Below are 20,949 nucleotides of genomic sequence, written 5' to 3'. Positions count from 1 at the left end.
TACAGACGTCCGTTTCTGTGCAGTTTATAAAAGCATCGCAACTTTTTCGCTGAGTTTGGTGAATCCTTGTCTATCTATACTAACCGCTTTGACTTTTCCACAAGAAGTCGACAATCAATACGGTTCTCAGAGCTGATGATAAATTGATAGAAAAGTAAATAATTGTTAGAATTATTAGTACGAATTACCCTTTGATTATAAAGTCAAGCAAACCTACTATCCTCCGGGCATCCTAGGTTTTATTATTCGTCGTTTGCTTGTATTTAATTCTGCTGTTTACCTTTTTCTTCTTTTTGGTGATAGAAGATCGAAGGCGTTTAGTGTTGAGAGACGTCGATAGTCATCGTTTGTTATGTTGCGAGCTGTGTGGCACGGGAGGGCTTTTCAGCAAGAATAGCATAAGTATTGCTCCTGGTCACAAGATTTTGCTGGTGACATCCTTTAAGGCGGAAACCAAAGATTTGCATCACGGTGAGCCTTCTAAAAAATAGGTGATAATCCTGTGCTAGCGTAGACCAATAAGCTTGCCCTATCTGTTAGTTTGTTGTATTTATTAAATGTTTTTGGTTTTGTGTAGTGCAATAGTTTAATGTGGAGATCCTTAGTTTTTATATTATTCGTTAAAAAGTATGCAACAGACAGAAGGAAGTGTTTCCGACCCTATAAAGGATATATATTCTTGATCTGGATCAATAGCCCACCCGATTTGGTCATGTCCATCTGTCCGTCCGTCGAGATCTCAGGAACTTTTGAGGCTAGAATGTTAAGATTAAGCATACAGTTTACAGAGACATAGACACAGCCCATGTTGCCACGCCCACTCTACGCCCACAAACCGCCAAAAACTGTCAATGTTGAAATTTCAGCTTCGCGCTTCCACTAGCTGAGTAACTGGTATCTGATAGTCGGGTAACCCGACTATAGCATTCTCTCTTGTTTCCTATCTTGAAGAATTTAAGGCCGTGACCCGTGGTAAACTAACGTGGAAAAACTAACGGGAGCTCTAGGCCAGCCGATGTCCTGGCAGCTATAACCAATAGTGGTAAGGAGCGGTTACTGAGCGGCAATGATGCGAGGGATAATTTTTTGCCAAAGCGTTTTCGCTTTTTAGATTGGCGTCCGAATCTTTAATATTGAGAAGCAAAGAAGTTGCACCTTTGCCTTAACTGTTTGCGCAAAGCAATAGTTTGCAGCAATGCAAGTCAACTCCCTGCATGTATTGTCGCATGAAGCACCACTCATTATTGTACCCATCGGCAGTATCCACCTCATCTTCATCGACCAAACTTGAGCTCTCAGCCATTGCCATCTACTTTATCAACATTAGTATCAAGTTCTCATTCATAATCGCAGCCTGATCCTCATTTTTTAAGCCCTCCATCAAAAACTTCAATATTATGCCAAAAAAAAAAATAAAAACGAAAGAGAACGCTTTAGTCGAGTTCCCCGACTATATGATACCCGTTACTCAGCTAGTGAAAGTGCGAAGGAGGCTCTTCAACACTGATAGTTTATGGCGGTTTGTGGGCGTGGCAAAAAATTTTTTGCAAATCGAGAAAAAACAAGATAGAACGCTATAGTCGGATTCCCCGACTATCTGATACCCGCTACTTATCTAGTGAAAGTGCGAAGAGAAATTACAACACTGACCGTTTTTGGCGGTTTGTGGGCGTAAGAGTGAGCGTGGCAAAAATAATTTTGGTATATAGAGTTAAATTTACAAGAACAACAAAAATATGAAAAAATTGCACAACATTTTTTAAAAGTATGGGCGTGGCATTTTTTGGCGGTTTGTGGGCGTAAGCGTGGGCGTGGCAAAAAGTTTTTCTACAGATCGATAGAAATTTACAATACTAATAAGAAAATGGAACAATATCAAAACATTTTTCAAAAATGTGGGCGTGGCAGTTTTGGGCGGTTTGTGGGCGTTAGAGAGGGCGTGGCAACATGAATCGACAAACTTGCGCTGCGCCTATGTCTCTGTCGTCTGTATACTTAATCTCAACTTTCTAGCTTTTGTAGTTCCTGAGATCTCACCGTTCATACGGACGGACAGACGGACATGGCCACGGGAGTCCCATTTTAATATAAATGCAACAGCATGGAGTATACCACACAACAGTTCGGTCGCTAATCCTCATTTTAATCAATCACAACGAATTGACCTTTGAATTGGTGCTGGTCTGTTATTCGAAATAATTTCTCTGGGACAAATTCATTTGGACAGGACGTTACTTCAACTTGGTTGAATAGTATCTGGAGGGATGTCGACAATGCTAAATCAAAAATCGGTTTTTGCAGCCATCATTAAGGAGCTTTTGATCATTTTGATGATGATACACTTTGATTTTGGGAAATTAAAGACTTAACTATGTAAAAGCCATTTTTGTTGCCGAAAGATTTGCAATGCGAGCAGCTATTCAATGAAAATTGCACTCGACTTGGAAATGGTCAATACCCTGTTCGCCTCTTGTCTATTTCAGGATCAAATCTTTAGGTGAAGCCTATGGCTCGTCGTCGTTTCAGGAGCCCTAAAATCTCAGTATTCAGATCTAGGCCACATTTCTCTTGTAACAAAGGAACTATCGGTATCACAATTCTATTTGTATTTTCGTATAAAAAAAATCGATAAAATTCAGGAGATGACGAAAGACATGACATGGCTTGGTTCCGACAAACTTAAGCCCGTCAGACGTCGTGTCGCCAGGATAAGGACTAAGGAGACTTCATATATTTTCGAAAGCTTGTTGAATTGGCCGTCCCTGTTAATTGCAGTAAAGGATCGGTCAGAGCGGTTCTAATTGGAACCATTTGCTTTGACAATTCATCAAACTGCCAATTCTTCAACTCTTTCGACAATTGCAGAGCCAAATCTATGCCATTAAAGGGCTGTCTTTCAGAGGAGGAGATTAACTTGGGAACTTCTGAGGAGCATCCAGCCTGGATTTCCTATCCAGGGCAAGCCGTTTGCTCCGAAAAGCAACTTGAATTCGCTTGGGCCTGTACTAGGTTTCGATGGTTTGCTTCGAGTCGGTGGGAGCTTCAGAACGCAAAATTGGACTACGATACGAGGCATCCGATACTTTTACCAAAGGATAATCCAGTCACCAAGGTGCTCATCGTGTTATTCACTTCTTTGTCTACCATTTCGGCCTTTCATTGAGCTGCCATATGTCCAGGTTGGTAGCATCTGAAACATTAGTTGTTTGTTTTTGAACAATATCTTTTTATGGTTGATTCGTATCCACAGTTGTAACATTTTCTGACCTTCTTATCCACTTTCAATGACTTTTCTCACCATCAATGGAGTGAGAGTCAATTGACTCATCTCGGATCTTCTGGTATGCTTCGATTGGAATGGGGCTTTCGATTTTATGAATGTTTAACAACCTTTCGTGAGATCGTAAGACTTTGAAGATTCACAACCAGAATCTAAAGCAGGGGAAGGGGAACTATAATTGCGTTGAGTCATATGTATTGCGACAAAGAAAATGCAAGTCGACAATAAACGGGTCTCCGATGACCAGGTCAGCGGCCGCAATAGGTTGCAGAAAGAAAAGAAAACCCACACCAGAATTCCGCACAATTCACCGAGGGGGTGTTGACTCCCAAAATAGGGGAAAGTTAAAAATATGATTCCTAGGTGGGAACACTTGGCATATAAGACCGATAGATCAGAAAAAGCTCTATGCCGGTATAAAAAAACCGTGGCCCACAGATAAAATAGTCAATACCCTGGGTAACTATCCGACGTTAATACCCGGGCGATTATCCGCCAGTCTAGCGAGGACGCTATCAACCCTTAAAGTAACAGGACCTCCCTTGGAAGGATCCAGGACCAACACAAGGAATACACTTGAAGAAAAACCCTAGTTCCATAGAAGTTTCAGCATGGGCGGCAAAAGTCTAAAGCCTCCGACAACACAGCAAATCCGATCAACACCGAGGAGGTGGTCGAACAAAAGGAGGAAATAGCAGGGGTGCAGCATACCCGAATAGCAGCCGAAGCGTGCCGCAGAAAAAAAACCAACCCATTCATTCATTTATATATATATATCTATAAAAAAAGATGACCTTCCCTTAATGTATTTTTATTTTTTTGTTTGTGTATATCTTATTATTGTTCGGTTACAATTATTGGTGCACGAAGGTATATGTATGTATAACTCCATCACTATATGTATAGCAATACCCAGGATTCAACTCGTCGAGATCTCATCGCTCCGGATAAAAGTGGGGTAAGTTTGACGGAACCCTGTTCCCGAGTTTTCTCTATATTTATATATATACATATATTCTCGTGCTCATTTTATTTTTACACCATTATTAAATATAAGTATTTTTTTGTAACAATGGTAACCGATGGGTGTCAGGTTTAAAGAAAAATAATTTTGGGCGGGGGACGATTTTAGTATCTTTGGTTCACGCTGCCGACGTACTAGGCCATGTAGCCATGTTGTTTGTGAGGCATGTGGCCAGGGAAATAAAAAAACTGTTGTGGATTCCGACCGTATCGGTCAAATAGCAGCAGTCTGTGGAGTCCGCAAATATCGGTCAAACAGCCTGATGTTCCGACGACTGGTGGGAGGGGGTTTTCGGACATACACTTTCTTAGGTGGCCCATTTCACATATGGAACAGTTCACATAGTTTTTGACTGAGGAGAGACTTATTAATGGCGTAACAGCACCTATCTTATTATAGCAAGTTGTAGTCAGCAACGTTCACTTTAGATCGTGTCATACGAGGGTCGTTTGATAAGTCCGTGACTTTTTGTATTTGCCGCGAACCTGCTCTAAATACAACACTGCTCCTGTCAGCAGTTATCGATTAACAGCTGACTGTAAAATTTTGAGAAAGCTGCGTTTTTTGGTTTGCGTTTTATAGGCATTGAAAGCAGACGATCTCGTGAATTTTTTTTGTCCATCAGGACAATGCACGGGTGCACACGTGTGTAGTCAGCATGGCAAAATTTCATAAATTGGGCTACGAACTGCTACCCCATCCAGCATATTCTCCAGATTTAGCCCCCTGTGACTATTTTTTGTTTCCAAACATGAAGAAATGGCTCGGCGGTAAGTGATTCGGGTCAAATGAAGAGGTCATCACAGAAACAAACGACTATTTTGAGGGCCTTGAGAAAACCTATTATTTGGAAGGAATAAAAAAATTGGAAAAACGCTGGACTAAATGTATAGAGCTAAAAGGAGATTATGTTGAGAAATAAAACGCTTCTTTGACGAAAAAAATATATTTTATTCAAAAAGTCACGGACTTATCAAACGACCCTCGTATATTTAGCTGCATACCAAGCAGAACACCAAAAACAATTCTTAAATAGAGAAACCCAAATACAAAATGAACACAAGTGCGGGAGACACCCCCCTACAATATGAGGCACTTAATCAAGAGAGTCTTGAAAACTTCGAAAAGCATCCGGAAGAGGTAGGACACTTGACCGATCAGATTGACAACACAATGGATGAAGCAGCCGGAGGAATGGATTTACCACTAGGACCTCCTAGGGGACGCTTCAGCATGCTTCCGCGGTACCAGGCAAGTTCGGGAGACCGTTCGGATGCTGCCCATAAGCGGGAAAACGAACTGATGGATTTAGTGAGACAAAGTAGAGATACGAGCCGCACAAACCTTTACGGAACAACCAAGAATGGGACCACCACCTGGACTACCCAGAAACCCCACGGATAGCTTTGTAAGGCATCAAGACACCCCGACATCAGAACAGGTGTCGCAATACTGTTTTAACAGCCAAATTCATCGATTAAAGGGGTCGTCTACCTTCGCGGTTTAAAAAAATAGATTTTTGTTTGCATATTTTTAATGTAGACATAATTAAAAACATGCCCTGTGAAGGATTTGATCGAAAGCATGCTGGTTTACGAGATATCGAGCCTTAAACATGGCCCGCAATGCCAATTTACTTCGCTCAGAAGCGTATCATTTATCTTTAATCGCGTTTTTCTTCAAAACTATAGAAGATATCCTAAATCTGTAAAGCGTCACTTATACACAAAACATCTGGCTATGGCATGACACTTCTTTTTTTTTTTTAAGTTTTTTTTTCGATTTTTTATAGTCTGAAAGTTGAAAGTTTTTGATTCAGCGTGGAAAGTTTACAAGAATTATATGGAATAAGTCGACAGCAAGTGTTCAGAGAATTTTATAGTCTGCTGTTCGGCGCAGCAGGCAAGTGGTATTGGCAACTAATGGAGGATCGAGCTGAAGATTACGATTTTGATTACTATTCGCTCACCAGGGAAATGAAATGTCCTTTTTTTCTACAACTGGAAGTGACTTAATGAAGGTCAAAGAATTAATGGAGAGGAAACAAGCGTATAACGAGTCCTTCAGCGATTGTGTCTCCGACATGCACAACTTACACTTCAAGTTAAAACACACAAAACTCACGCGCAGTCAGCAGAGTATGGCGGGTCGAAGCCACACGTTTATGGGCGCCTCATGAGAGCAGAGAAAGAAAATAAACTAAAAAAAAAATGGCGTACGATTTTCTTTTGCGAAGTCATTCCATGCGTAAACGCATCGATCACTTCGAGCCTGTTACGTACACCCTTTTCGTGAGATCGTAAGACTTTGAAGATTCACAACCAGAATCTAAATCATCGCGTTGAGTCAGATGGATTGCGACAAAGAAAATGCAAGTCGACAATAAACGAGTCTCCGATGACCAGTTCAGCGGCCGCAATAGGTTGCAGAAAGAAAAGAAAACCCACACCAGTTCCGGGCACAACTGACCGAGGGGGTATTGACTCCCAAAATAGGGGAAAGTTTGAAATATGATTCCTAGGTTGGAACACTTGGCATATAAGACCGATAGATCAGAAAAAGCTCTATGCCGGTATAAAAAAACCGTGGCCCACAGATAAAATAGTCAATACCCTGGGTAACTATCCGTACGTCAATACCCGGGCGATTATCCGCCAGTCTATAGCCGGGAAGACTCAAAGTGAACATCCAAAAGTGAATATCCTGGAAGACTCGAACTAACTACCCGAAAGCCAACACTCGGGATAACTTCAGTCAAAGGAAAAATGTCGAGGAGCGAGGACGCTATCAACCCTTAAAGTAACAGGACCTCCCTTGGAAGGATCCAGGACCAACACAAGGAATACACTTGAAGAAAAACCCTAGTTCCATAGAAGTCTCAGGATGGGCGGCAAGGAGTCTAAAGCCTCCGACAACACAGCAAATGTGATCAACATTGTGGAGGTTGTCGACCACAAGGAGGAAATAGCAGGGGTTCAGCATACCCTGAAATTCATCGCTGCCTTATTGATTTTCCTGGCACTATTAAAACTAGTGAAAATATACAAGAGATCCGTACAGCGGAGGTGGGATCACCATACACTGGACAGAATTGCATCCGGTTTCCCACAAAGTGCATAATTAAAAAACGGCAAAACAATTAAACCAAGAACATGTGAGCTGGTGCATTTTCGTTACAATTTTCCAAACAAGTGCTTATTCCAAGTAATCTGGGAGTCGAATAGCAGCCGAAGCGTGCCAAAACCAACCCATTCATTCATTCATATATATATATATCTATAGAAATATGACCTTCACTTAATGTATTTTTATACCCGTTACTCGTAGAGTAAAAGGGTATACTAGATTCGTTGAAAAGTATGTAACAGGCAGAAGGAAGCGTTTCCGACCATATAAAGTATATATATTCTTGATCAGGATCAGTAGCCGAGTCGATCTGGCCATGTCCGTCTGTCCGTCCGTCTGTCTGTCCGTCTGTCTGTCTGTCCGTCTGTCCGTCTGTCTGTCCGTCCGTATGAACGTCGAGATCTCAGGAACTACAAAAGCTAGAATGTTGAGATTAAGCATACAGACTCCAGGGACATAGACGCAGCGCAAGTTTGTCGATTCATGTTGCCACGCCCACTCTAACGCCCACAAACCGCCTAAAACTGCTACGCCCACACTTTTGAAAAAGGTTTTGATATTTTTTCATTTTTGTATTAGTCTTGTAAATTTCTATCGATTTACCAAAAAACTTTTTGCCACGCCCACTATAACGCCCACAAACCGCCAAAAACTGCCACGCCCACACTTTTGAAAAATGTTTTGATATTTTTTCATTTTTGTATTAGTCTTGTAAATTTTTATCGATTTCCCAAAAAACTTTTTGCCACGCCCACTCTAACGCCCACAAACCGCCAAAAACTCTCCTTCGCACTTCCACTAGCTGAGTAACGGGTATCAGATAGTCGGGGAACTCGACTATAGCGTTCTCTCTTGTTTTATATATTTTTTTGTTGTTTGTGTACATCTTATTATTGTTCGGTTACAATTATTGGTGTATGTATAGCAACACCCAGGATCCAACGGGTAGAGATCTCATCGCTCCGGATTAAAATGGGGTAAGTTTCACAAGTGGGGTAACCGTCGCCAAACTAGCCAAACATAATATAGCGGGGGATTATGTTCGGAGCAGATCGCCAGCGCTTAGTCATGCGCGAGTTAACTCCCCGTAGCTTTGAGGGTGGAGTTTGGAGAAAAATATAACGTCCGCTGGAGTTGGAGTTGGAAATTCTGAATGATCCTTATATTTCTTTCATAGCTCTTTACAACTTGGTTTGTTACATTATAATCGGACCGAAAAGTGGAATTGGAGCGGATGCGATTCTGTGTGTCAAGAGGTGCGATATGAGTTGTCTCCTTGGGGAAACAGGCCGCTGCGAGTACCAGTATCAGTAGTACTCCGAGCATCGTGTATGTAGTCGTCGAATGGACCTTAGCTCGCCACTGTATTCTGTTGATCTGTATTTTCGTTTCAAGGTCCTCCATTTTTATTGCTCGTAGAGTAAAAGGGTATACTAGACTCGTTGAAAAGTTCGTAACAGGATCAGGATCAAAAGCCGAGTCGATCTGGCCATGTCCGTCTGTCTGTCCGTGTTGCCAAGCCCACTCTAACGCCCACAAGCCGCCAAAAACTGTCACGCCCACACTTTTGAAAAATGTTTTGATATTTTTTTAATTTATTTGTAAGTCTTGTAAATATCTCTCGATTTGCCAAAAATTGTTTTGACACGCCCACAAACCGCCCAAAGCTCCCACGGCCACACTTTTGAAAAATGTTTTGATATTTTTTCACAATTTTGTAAGCCTTGTAAATATCTCTCGATTTGCCAAAAATCTTCTTGCCACGCCCACTCTAACGCCCACAAACCACCAAAAACTGTCAGTGTTGAAATTTCTCCTTCGCACTTCCACTAGCTGAGTAACGGGTATTAGATAGTCGGGGAACTCGACTATAGCGTTATCTCTTGTTAGATCGTGTATTCCCAATTCTTGGGTTGTTCTGTTCCTCTTGTTTGTTTCTATTTGAGATATGTCCAACTTCAGGTTGGCGGTGCCAAGACTCTCCACCGCTTCGTACTGTACGTTGTTTATTATGGTCTTTCAACGACGGAATTTCATCAATACTGAAAAATTGCGATATAACCGGCTTTCGGTTCGAATATCGCGGTGACGAATCTTACGTACTTTACTTATCTTTCCGCTTCCTTTGTAATACAATTCTTATTTGTTTGAGTTACACTTTTGTTGTTTATACATATATAAATGTTTCTTATAAACTAATATATTTCCTTATATGTAGTAGTGAATTATGTGTAGTGGATCCTTGAGTGTCTGTGTGTGAAATGGAGTTTGAACATTCAAGATTTAATTCAGCAAAATGGGATTTCAAAATACTTGTCCCTGCTATTATTTTTTTCTTTTTTAATTTTAATTTTATTATTTAATTTATTCTTTTTCTCTTTTCATTATATTTATTTTACTTATTTTATTTATCGTATTTATTTTATTTAGTTTCCTTCTTTTATTTTACCAAATGTGGACAGTTATTGCTCCCCTTTCTTTATTTAATTTCCAATTCACTTTCCCTTATTAATATTTTATATTATTAATTTTTTATATGTGTGTATAACGATTCCTACGCTAAGCAGCCGCCCTGTTCTTAACAGTAAACATGTAAATGATACAATACCGAGAGTAGTAAAGAGAATCATCCTGATGACTCTTCGACATATGCAATGTTCGTTGCTATCGGGACGTTCTGCTCGACCATTTCCCTTTACTACATCATATAATCGAACCTATTGGCCACTTCCCAATCTGTGCACCGAACTTCCAACTATAATCGACAGACTCGTCCGGCATGACAGGCCGACGCTCTTCGCGTACCTCATTGTTACCTCGAACTGCCAATAACCGACACCGTTTGCCGACGGTTGTTTGTCTGATCTAGCCGTTCGTTATGGCATCGAGCCGCGACCGATCGTTTGTTTGGTCAAATCAACTTCTTTTCCATGCTTACCTCTTTCCAAACTTTTCCACAATCATATATGAACTTAGCTCGTTAATTTTTGATATATGTATATTGATTTATTTTATTTAGCGCTTGCCTTCATTATTAATATATGGGCTTGGATTAATCCGGGTGAGTTATTATTTGCTTATTCCTCATTTCGCACTTTCCATTTACTATTTCCATTGCTTTAACAACTTGTCGTTTCTTTTATTATGTCCACCTCCATTTCACTTACTTCACTCTACCCACTGTTTTCTTCTCCTTACATTGATATTATAATTAATATTATTTGCATTGTCCTAGATTTTCGCGAATCCTTTGATTATTCTCGGTATTCACGAATCCTTTGATTATCCTCGGTCTTTATAAATCCTTGATGCACTCGTCCTTTGGCCTAGGTCTACCGACTGCGACAGTTAACTCCCCGTAGGTTCGAGGATGTGGAGTTTGGAGAAAAATAATACGTCCGCTGGAGTTTAGTTGGAAATTCTGAATGATCTTTATATTTCTTTCAAAGTTCTTTACAACTTGGTTTGTTACATTGTGCTTATACTAATATGTTGATCGCTCGGAATTCGAGCGGATGCGATTCTGTGTGTCAACAGGTTTCGGGTGGCCCGATGTTTTAATCGATTCAGCATCTCAAGTGCTAATCGATACAAAGACTCAGCGAGTTAAGTGTTAGCCGAAACAGCGTTTCGAGTGTTAGTTGATATTAAGACTTTGCGGTTCAAGTGCGGTAACTCGCGCACACCGTAGGTGGTCGTTCCGAGTTTGCCTTTCGGTTCCATTAAAAATCCATTTAAAAATATTATCTTCATCGACTTGCTCCGGCTAATCTACACTGGTTCAAGTGCGGTAACTCGCGCACACCGTAGGTGGTCGTTCCGAGGCCCTGCTCACCCAGATGTACTCCTCCAGGGTGATGGCCAGCCTAACCATGGCGGCTGCCACCACCAAGTGTCCGTAGTCCGGAACCTTCAGCGCGAATCCTGCGGGTATCGGATGGGGCTCTAATCCTGCCCTTTTTCTCGGTGTTGAAGTTGTTTTATTTCTCCCGAATCACGTCTGCTTTGTCTAACTTCTCGATCATCACATCTCTATCGGCGGGCAAGCCGCTGCAGGGCTTTGGCTCTGACGGGGTACTCAGCCGGTATTGACTCTGCCGTGTTTTGGCTCTGCCGTGTTTTGGCTCTACCGGTATTTTGGCTCTGCTGGTATTTTGGCACTGCCGGTGTTGGCTCTGCCGCACAGTGGACGTCGTTGTATGGAGAGCGCGGCCATAAATACTTCCAGTTGAGGTAGAGGCTTGAAACTTTGCACAACTTTTTTTCTTATAATACCTCTAATATCATATATAAAAATTAGTCAGATCGGACTACTATATCATATAGGTGCCATAGAGCGATCGGTCTGCAATAAAGTGTTTGTATGGAAAATTTCTAATATTTCGGTTACTTATTAGAGATTTTTAAAAGAATACAAATAAAATTAATAGGAATGTTTCAACATATTTATGCCTCAAAAAAGAAGCAGTCGTCTTGTCCAGTTTAAAAATTTCAGCTATCCGTCTCTGCTTTGTCCTTTTTGAGCAACCCTCATATTCCATTTCCGTCCTCGTTCACCATTAACATTTGTCATTTCCACTTAACAAAATACTCTCCTGTTTGTTAAGCCATTCAGAGTGTGCTCCGACTGTCTTCACCTTACTTCCACATTTCTTCCAAAAAACGGCTATTTATTTTGCAAATTTAATTGGTGCACTTGGTTATTATGCAAACTTCTGCGACTTCCTCCATATCTTCAATTAATTATTGTACGTGATTTGCAACATTTTTCGCTTTTTGTGCATTGAGACAAATTTTTCGTGCACCAAATCTCGAGTATGTCCATTCTTGAAGAAACGTAAAATGTGCCTAACAGTAAAGTAAATAACAGACTGAAGAAAACAAAATAACAAAACAACATATTTGAACACAAATAAAATACAAACACAATAACGGTATTACAAAAACAAACCAAACGCAGCGCAGTAACTAGAAAATAGACCTTGGAATAAAGGGAGACGGCGTTAGTGTTTTTAATTTTTGAGTACATTGGAGCGCCTGTCTGCAAAAGTCTTAAGTTTTAATACCCGTTATTCGTAGATTCGTTCAAAAGTATGTAACAGGCAGAAGGAAGCGCTTCCGACCATATAAAGTATATATATTCTTGATCAGGATCAATAGCCGAGTCGATCTGGCCATGTCCGTCTGTCCGTTCGTATGAACGTCGAGATCTCAGGAACTATAAAAGCTAGAAAGTTGAGACTCAGCATGACTCCAGAGACATAGAAGCAGCGCAAGTTTGTCGATTCATGTTGCCACGTCCACTCTAACGCCCACAAACCGCCCAAAACTGCCACGCCCAAGTTTTGATTATTATTATTATTAATATTGAGAAATTAACGCATAATTAAAATTATGCGGAATTTTGGATTAGCTATAGCAGCTGAGGGCCTTAAGCTAAGTTATATACATTTTGTTGAGTTTGGTTATATTATATGTACAAGGTTCTTATTTTACGGTTAATTACTATGTAATAGTTTTTTAAAGCTAATTTATTTATGTTATTTATGGATATGATTTTTTATTTTTTGCTTATATTGTATGGTAAAGGTTCGTATTTTTTAAGAATTGTATTGTTTGGTGAATGTTTTCAAATGAGGTGATTTCTCTAATTGTTTGTTTCAGGAGATTCGATCTGTTTTGCTGAAGGTCAGGACAGTCGAGTAATATATGTTGTAATGTTATGTTGATGTTGCAGGTTGTGCAGATTGGTGGTGGAGTTTTATTGAGTATGTGGCTGTGGGTTAGATTGGTATGTCCTAGTCTTATTCTTGTGAATTTTATTGAGTCTGATCGTGAGATGTTTTTCGTCGGGGTGCTGTCGTGGCTAATATTTTTGTAGTGGATTGATGAGTTGTTAAATATTGAAGTTTTAAATGTTTCAGTGTTTTGTTTGATGTGTTTCAAGATGTCTGATGTGTTGAAGTTTTTTTGGGTAATCAAAGGGAAATTATGTGCGTTTTTTGCTGTTTCGTCCGCGAGCTCGTTTCCTGGAATCCCGCAGTGTCCCGGGAATTAAGATTTTATTCCTCTTGTATTTGTTTAGGATATTTCTGATGGAGGTGGTGTAGTAGTTTTGGCTTTTTATGTTTTCAATTTCTTTTAGGGCTGATGGGGAATCTGTGCAGATTGCAAATTTTCCTCGTTGTTTGCTGGCGTGGTTGCATGCTGTCAGAATTGCTGCTATTTCGGCTGTGTATATGGAGGAGTATTGTGGGAGTATATGGTGGTAAATAATTTCTGTTTCCGTTGTTACGCTATATGAGACTCCGCTAGCTGACTTGGATCCATCTGTGTAAAGAAAGTGTCTGCCTGCTAGTGTGTTTTTTAATTCCTTGAACTTTTGTTGGTATATTAATGGTGCCGTTTCTGCTTTGGATGAGGTGTGTAGTGCGGTGTTAGTGCTTGTATTACTGCACAGCCAGTGTGGGGTTTTTTCTTTCCTGCTTGTTTCGGGTGATACATAAATATATTTTAGTTGTTCTATTGTGTTGTGTAGTGAAGACGGGACTTTTGGTATTCTTTTGGAATTTTTAATTTTGTTGTAAATTTTTTCAATTGGTGAGAACTTGGAGTTGATTATGATTTTGATGTTTTTTTGTGCTGCATATGTTGTTCTATGTTCTATTGGCAGTATGTTAGCTTCATGCAATAGGTTGTTAATTGGAGTGGTGCGAAAGGCATTGAAGGCGATTCCTATTGCTCAGTGGTAAATCGTTCTTAGTTTGCTCAGGGTTGATTTTGGAGCATTTCCATAAATGTGTACTCCGTAGTCTATTTTGGACATAATAATTGATTTGACCACATATATTATTGTTTTTGTGTTGCAGCAGAATTTTTTGTTGGCTAGACATTTAATGACGTCTAGTCTTTTAGCTAGTTCTAAAGTAAGATTTTCTATGTGTTTGTTCCATCTGTAGTTTCTGGCTATTGTTATTCCTAGTATTTTGAGGGACGTTACATTTTGTATGGGGGTATCGATGGTTTGCAGTGTGAAGTTGCAGGTTCTTTTCCTACAAACGTGCTGATGTTTGCATTTTTTGGTTGAGAGGGATGCACCCGAGTAGTTGCACCATTGATTTATGTCGTTGAGAAGTGCGTCTAGGTTGAGGTTGTTTTGTTTTTTCCCAAGATTGTAAATTATTGTGAAGTCGTCGGCGTAAGCAGTGAAATCCATTTGTTTGTGCGTAGCTAGTATTTTGTTTAATTGGTTGAATGCTATTGCGAATAATATCACAGATAAGGGGGATCCTTGCGGTATTCCATTGTGTAGTGGTTGGGGGTTTGAGTAGCATTTGTTGGAAAGGACTGTTATTTTTCTATTGGTGAGGAAGTATGTTATGTAGTTGGAGATCCTTGGGCCTATTTTCCAGGCTATGAGTTCGTCAATGATGCTGTGGATGCCTACTCTGTCAAAAGCTTTGGCGAAATCTAGTGAGATGATCGACGCGTGGCTTTTCTTTGATAGGGATGCAGTTATCTGATAATCTAGCATAGCTAGAGAATCAGAAACCGATTTTCCCTTTCTGAATCCCATTTGCCGGTTATCTAGAAGCTTGCTATTTGAAGCAAACCACCATAGCCGTTTTGCTATTATTTTATCAAGGACTTTGGATATGCATGGATTGAGTGATATGGGTCGGTAGGAGTTAATGTTGGTTTTGTCCGTGTTCGGTTTGGGTATTGGTATGACGCTGCTTACTTTAAGTTGCTGAGGTATATGTGAGCTAAGGATGTTGTTAAAAAGTTTTAGCAGTCTTTTATGTAGGTTTGTGGATAGGTTTTTAAGCATAGGATAGCTTATACGGTCTCAGCCTGGAGTTTTTCCTTTAAGTTGGTTAAGTGCAGCAAGGAGTTCTGTAAGAGATATGTCCTGTTCGATGCTAAGCGCTGTAGGGGATGGGACGTGTGTGTGAGGGATTGGATTTGATTTCCTTTGTATGAATGCTGTGTGGAAGTTTCTGTCAAGCGATGCTTTAGACCAGTGGGTGCAGAGGTAGTTGGCTATTTCTTTATTGTCCATAATGCTTTGTGTTGTGTCATTGGAGCAGTGGATGTGGTGTCTAGTTTTCAGCGCAGAAATGGTTTATTTTAGTCATATTTTTCCGATGGTGAATTGGCTAATTTCGGTTGTAAGCTTTCCGTTGCTGTTTTTTTTCTTATTTTTATTTCTTGTTTGAGTTTGGCGTTGGATTTTTTGTATGATAATACGTTTGTCATATTAGTGTTTCTGTTGAGATTTTTCCATGCTGTTTGCTTTTCATTTCTTAATTGTTGGAGGTTTTGGTCCCACCATGGAACGTTCCGCTGTCTTCTAGACTGGTGTGATTGGGGGATGGATTCATTGGCGGATTGAATTATTATTCTTGTAATAATAGCGAGTTCTTTATTAACATTGGAGCTTGGGGGCTTTTCAATAGATAGCTTATCCGCAATTTCCTGGAATAGGGGCCAGTTTGCTTTCTTAAGGTTAAATCTTGGTCGTTCGATTGGGTTGTTCATGTTATGTTCTTCGAATAGGTCTATGTGAATTGGGTAATGGTCGCTGCCTGAAAGCGAGCTGTCCGTATACCATTTTGAGTTTAGGTTAATAGGGGGTGATCCAATGGAAAGGTCAATGTGTGTGAATGTATGATGTGTGGTAAAGTGGGTTTCTGAGCCGTTGTTAAGTGTTACGAATGAGTTTTGGTTGATAAATTTAAATAATGTGTTTCCACTTTGGTTGTTGGTTTGTGAGCCCCAGCTCCTGTGCCAGCTATTAAAATCTCCAGTTATTAGAAGGGGTGGTTGTAAGTTGTCGTATATATTTCTGAGGTTTTGTATTGTAAAAGGTTTGTTGGGTGGGATGTAAGATGATGATATGGTGAACTTGAATTTGGAGTGAATTGTTACTGCTATTGTGTCAAAGTCAAAGGCGCTGATTTGTACATTTTGATGTTGTAATGAGTTATGGACGAGGAGAGCAACTCCTCCAACACTGTTTGTGGCGGTGTTTTCGTGATAGATGGTGTAGTTTATTGGAATAGGTATGTTTTGAGTAGAGTGTAAGTGTGTTTCTTGTATGGATATTATCTTAGGGTTGTGTTTTTTTATAATAATTTGCAATTGGTTGTAGTTGTTAATGTAACCGTTCATGTTCCACTGTATTACTTTAAGCATTTTTTTTTTAATTGGGATTTTAATTAATTTAGGAAATAGAGACAGTTTACCTGTTTTGATGTATAATTGCATTATATTTTTTTTTTGTATTTATTTTATTTTTGTTTGTATTAGATACTGTCGCTGTCGCTATTAAGAAGTGGAGTTTTGTTGCTATTATTTTTTTTTTGTTTTTGTTCAGTTTTTTCTTTAGATTTAAGGGGTTTGGCGAGAGTGTTTTGTTTGTTGGTGTAGATTCTTAGTTTTAGGTCTTCTTGTATGGAGGAGTTCAGTGTTGATGTAGATGCAGTGATCGGGGTGGTGTCCATTAGTGTATCGAGGTCATCATATGGGTGTTTCTAGATGGGGGTTTAGCGGCTGAAGAGGTGGAGGCAGTATTTTTTCCGTTCTGAAGTGAATTGGGTAAGACGATGGGTAGTTTGGTGATTGGCGTGGCTTCTTTTGTTGTTTTTTCGGTTGTTATGGTTGAGTATAGAGTATGTTGGTGGGTATGTCGTGAGTAGTAAATCATTAGGGCCTTTTTGTGGTCGACTTTTTCGAGGGTTTTTATAGATGTTAGTTCCTTTTGTTTTATAAATGCTGGGCATGTTTTTTCTAATGGGCTGTGTTTGTTGTCTGGGATATCGTATTTGCAGTTTACGCAAAATTTAGTTTTGGTGCATATTTCGTCTGTTGTTCTGCGGAGCAGTTGATGCATATTTTGTTTGATGAGCAAGCAGTTGTGGGATGTCCGAATCTTAGGCAGTTTCGGCATCTGAGTGGAAGAGGAATATATGGGCGTACATTCACTCTCTCGTATCCAATCATCAGTGTATCTGGAAGCGTTAGTGATGCAAAGGTGATAATGATGAGGCCAGTTTCTTTAGGTTCGTTGTTTTCAATTTTTTTAATTTTCCGTATTTCTGTCACGTGTTGTGGTTTTAGTTCATTTACAATTGTTTCGTCGTCGATGTTACGGAGATCATTGGAGTATATAACTCCTTTGGAGAAGTTGAGGGTCTTGTGCTCACTTACTTCTACGGGGAAGTTGTGAAAGTTAGTCATTTTTAGAAGTTTTTGTGCTTGTAGGGTCTCTTGTGACCTTGGCTGTTTCCACTTCACCGTTGCATGCGTAGTCAATAACTTTTTTCCTTAAGAATGGGCTTACGTTTTTAAATGTTTCATTGTCTGTTCTTTTTATGATTATGAATTTGGGTCCAGTGTCGGATGATTTAAATAATCAATTTATTTCGGGAGGCATTGTTGTTGGGCACTAGCCCTTTTTGCTTTGTCACTTTTTTTTTTTCTCTTTTAATGTCGTTTGTTTGTCCAAAAAAATTTTTTATATGGTTAGTGTTGTTGTTGGTTTTTAACTGATAAGGCGTATAGGTCCGCTGTTAATTAGTCGCACGTCTTTACTTCTCGAAGCTTGGAGTGGTACTGCAAGTTTTGATATTTTTTCATTTTTGTATTAGTCGTGTAAATTTCTATCGATTTTCCAATAAACTTTTTGCCACGCCCACTAAAACGCCCACAAACCGCCAAAAACTGTCAGTGCTGAAGACTCTCCTTAGCACTTCCACTAGCTGAGTAACGGGTATTTGATAGTCCTTGTTCTTTTATCAAAAAGCATTGACAAAGGTTAAGGTTTCATTAATGGAAACAATCGCGCACAGCAAAAAACACAAGCTCGCAACTTTAGTTATATTTTTAGAAAGTACCGTAAGCTTTGCAGAAAAAATCGGTTTGATTTAGATATGTTTGGACATTTTTGAGATGGTTTGGCTATTTTATGAGCAAATCGGCTGTACTACGTTTTTTGATTTTTGGCCTATGGGCGAAACCACTGTGTGCCGGTATGTTTCTGGGCTCTTTAGTGTTGCTAAGCTTAGCCGTGTTGCTGGGCTCTGCCGCGTAATAATAATAACCCAATTAACCTAATCCCTTATGCTAACTAAGATTACAAATATTACTAGACCCTATTCTAAATGTTCATATTTACATAAACTTGTGGAGAACCAGGATGGCGGCGGCCAATCATGGTATCCTGTAGCCTTACTATGTTCGACGAAAGGAAATTCACGACCTGATAGGGTTCTTCGTATCTTTTTTGTCAGTTTAGAGGCGAAACCTTCATCAGCGTTAGAGAGGGTGTGCCGGCGCACGAGAACTGAAGAGCTCAGTGTTGGTCTCCATTCTCGCCGTTCTTATTGACCACGTGGTTTTACTTTCACAATAAAATAAGTCGCGGCGCGATTTTGCCGGGATCGGTTTTAATTGCACCTTCGCTTGGTGGCTAACGACTGGTATTAAATGTTCGGGGGCAAGGTCGGCTTGCCTCGGTAGGTACCCTTGCTTTTCGGTGACTAACGGCTGTGACTTGGTTGGGAGCTTGTGATCGAATGTGTTGCTGTTGCTTAGCTGCGTGCTGATGTTGATCGATGGAGCGCTTACAATCGACTGTCCAGGATGTTTCCCGGCTGGAGGTTTATAATCTTGATGTTGCACGACTGGGAGCTTGTGATCGACTCCCCGAATACCGGTCGAAGTTGAACTTAAATACCGGCGCGGCCGGCCCCGGGCTTCCCTCCTTAGGAAAGAAACATCGCGTGCGAGAGGGATGGGAAAACTATGCGTGCTGGTGGCGGCGACGCCTGCTTCAACGGCTCTGCTCTCTACTCGGCTTATCGAGTCGGGGCGCGTTTTTTTCCTGGGCTTACGCCTTGAGCTTCGTGCTCTCGTTCTTCGTGTCCCGAACTATGCTTTGCCGATGTTTTGAGCCGTGGCGACGATGATCGCATGCGGTTTTCGCTGTTGCTATGCGAGAATTTTTGTCTGTGCCTAAGTGTGTATTTATGTGTTTCTATGTGCCCCGTCCTCCCTAAAATCTTCGTCCCTTACCTATAATTTTGTGTCCATATTTTTCCTACTTGTGGAGCTTTAATCACCGATGGGTGTTAGGAGTCCTTTTATCCTGCCTGGTCGGGCGCCATTCTGTAAGGATGCTAATCACTTAGCTAGCCCAGGATCATCCACGAAAACAGGCAGATCAAAAGGGGCCTACTGGCCAGGATTTGGAACGTAGAGGGGTGAACGCCGCATAACTCGGCCCGTATCTAAGGTCCCACTCCGGTAAGAGGCTGCGTAGCCGCGGGACCGCTCAAGGGGGGCGAAGCGCTGCGGAGACGGAGCTTCACCATGGAGACGGCTGCGTATCCGCGGGTCGCTTCCAGGTGGGGATCGGAAGGCGGACTCCCGCCCAGGGGAGACAGCTGCGTATTCTCCGGGCCGCTCCCAGGGGGCTCGGGAGGATGCAGAGTCCCATCATGGGTGGACGGCTGCGTATCCGCGGTGCCGTTCCCTGTTGCGAATCGAGGGGGGCTGAAGAGGAGGGAGCGACGGGTGCGGGAGGAATCGAAATATTTGTGGTTATAGTTTCGTTTGTCCAAAGTTTTATTTCTATCCTATCGAAACACTCATTGAGCAGACCAACCGCGTGGTGTTCATTCGCTTTCAGGCATTTCATACGCTCCAATACAAATTCTGAACAACGGACGGTGAGCCAACGCCAGGACTTCTAATTATTCTAAACCATATTAGTAATAAATTAACTTCAACCGAAAACCCTAGAGTGTGTTACGTCACTGAAGAAGCAGGTTATTACATTGGCGATGAGTAGAAAAATCGATAAATAATAATAATAACTAAAAAAAAAATTAGGTAAGTTTGCCCATCAGAAACAAGAGAAAAAAAAGACAATGAATTGCAAGACACGCGCGACGAGTGTGAATAAAAAAAACCGTCTTAAATGTGTAATGGAAATAATAAGGAAAAGGAGAGAAGGAATGACGTTGCAAACAGAAACCACAAAGCACAAAGTGGAATGAGTGGTTTTGCATGCAATAATTATTCCCCTTCCCTCTCTCGTTCCACACACACGCACTCCGCTAAATAGGCTAAGTGAAGAACTTATTCTTCTCAATTCTGACATTTGCTGAGTAAGAGAGACTCTCTAGCAACCAAAGAAAGCCAAACAAAATAAAGTGTTTCAAGGCCGAGTACGCATCACAAGCTCTAAAGAGAGAAGCTGAGTAGTGGTACAAGGCAAAAAAAAAATTTAATAATAAAAAGAAATTAAAAATAATAATAATATACAGGTCGAGTGGAGCAGGCAAGGCTGCCCTCCACAAGCCAAAGAAGGAAACACAAACAAACGAAAACAACTAAACCCCAAATTGAATTGGGTATATTATTGAACTGAGGGTGGTTAATAATTACAAGTCATGTTATAAATCTTACAGTTGCTTTCGTTGTAAACCCCAAATCTAGGTCCCATATTGGA

Source organism: Drosophila teissieri, chromosome 2L, assembly GCF_016746235.2.
Source record: "Drosophila teissieri strain GT53w chromosome 2L, Prin_Dtei_1.1, whole genome shotgun sequence".
Taxonomy (NCBI): Eukaryota; Metazoa; Arthropoda; class Insecta; order Diptera; family Drosophilidae; genus Drosophila; species Drosophila teissieri.
Note: the sequence above shows the minus strand (reverse complement) of the source record.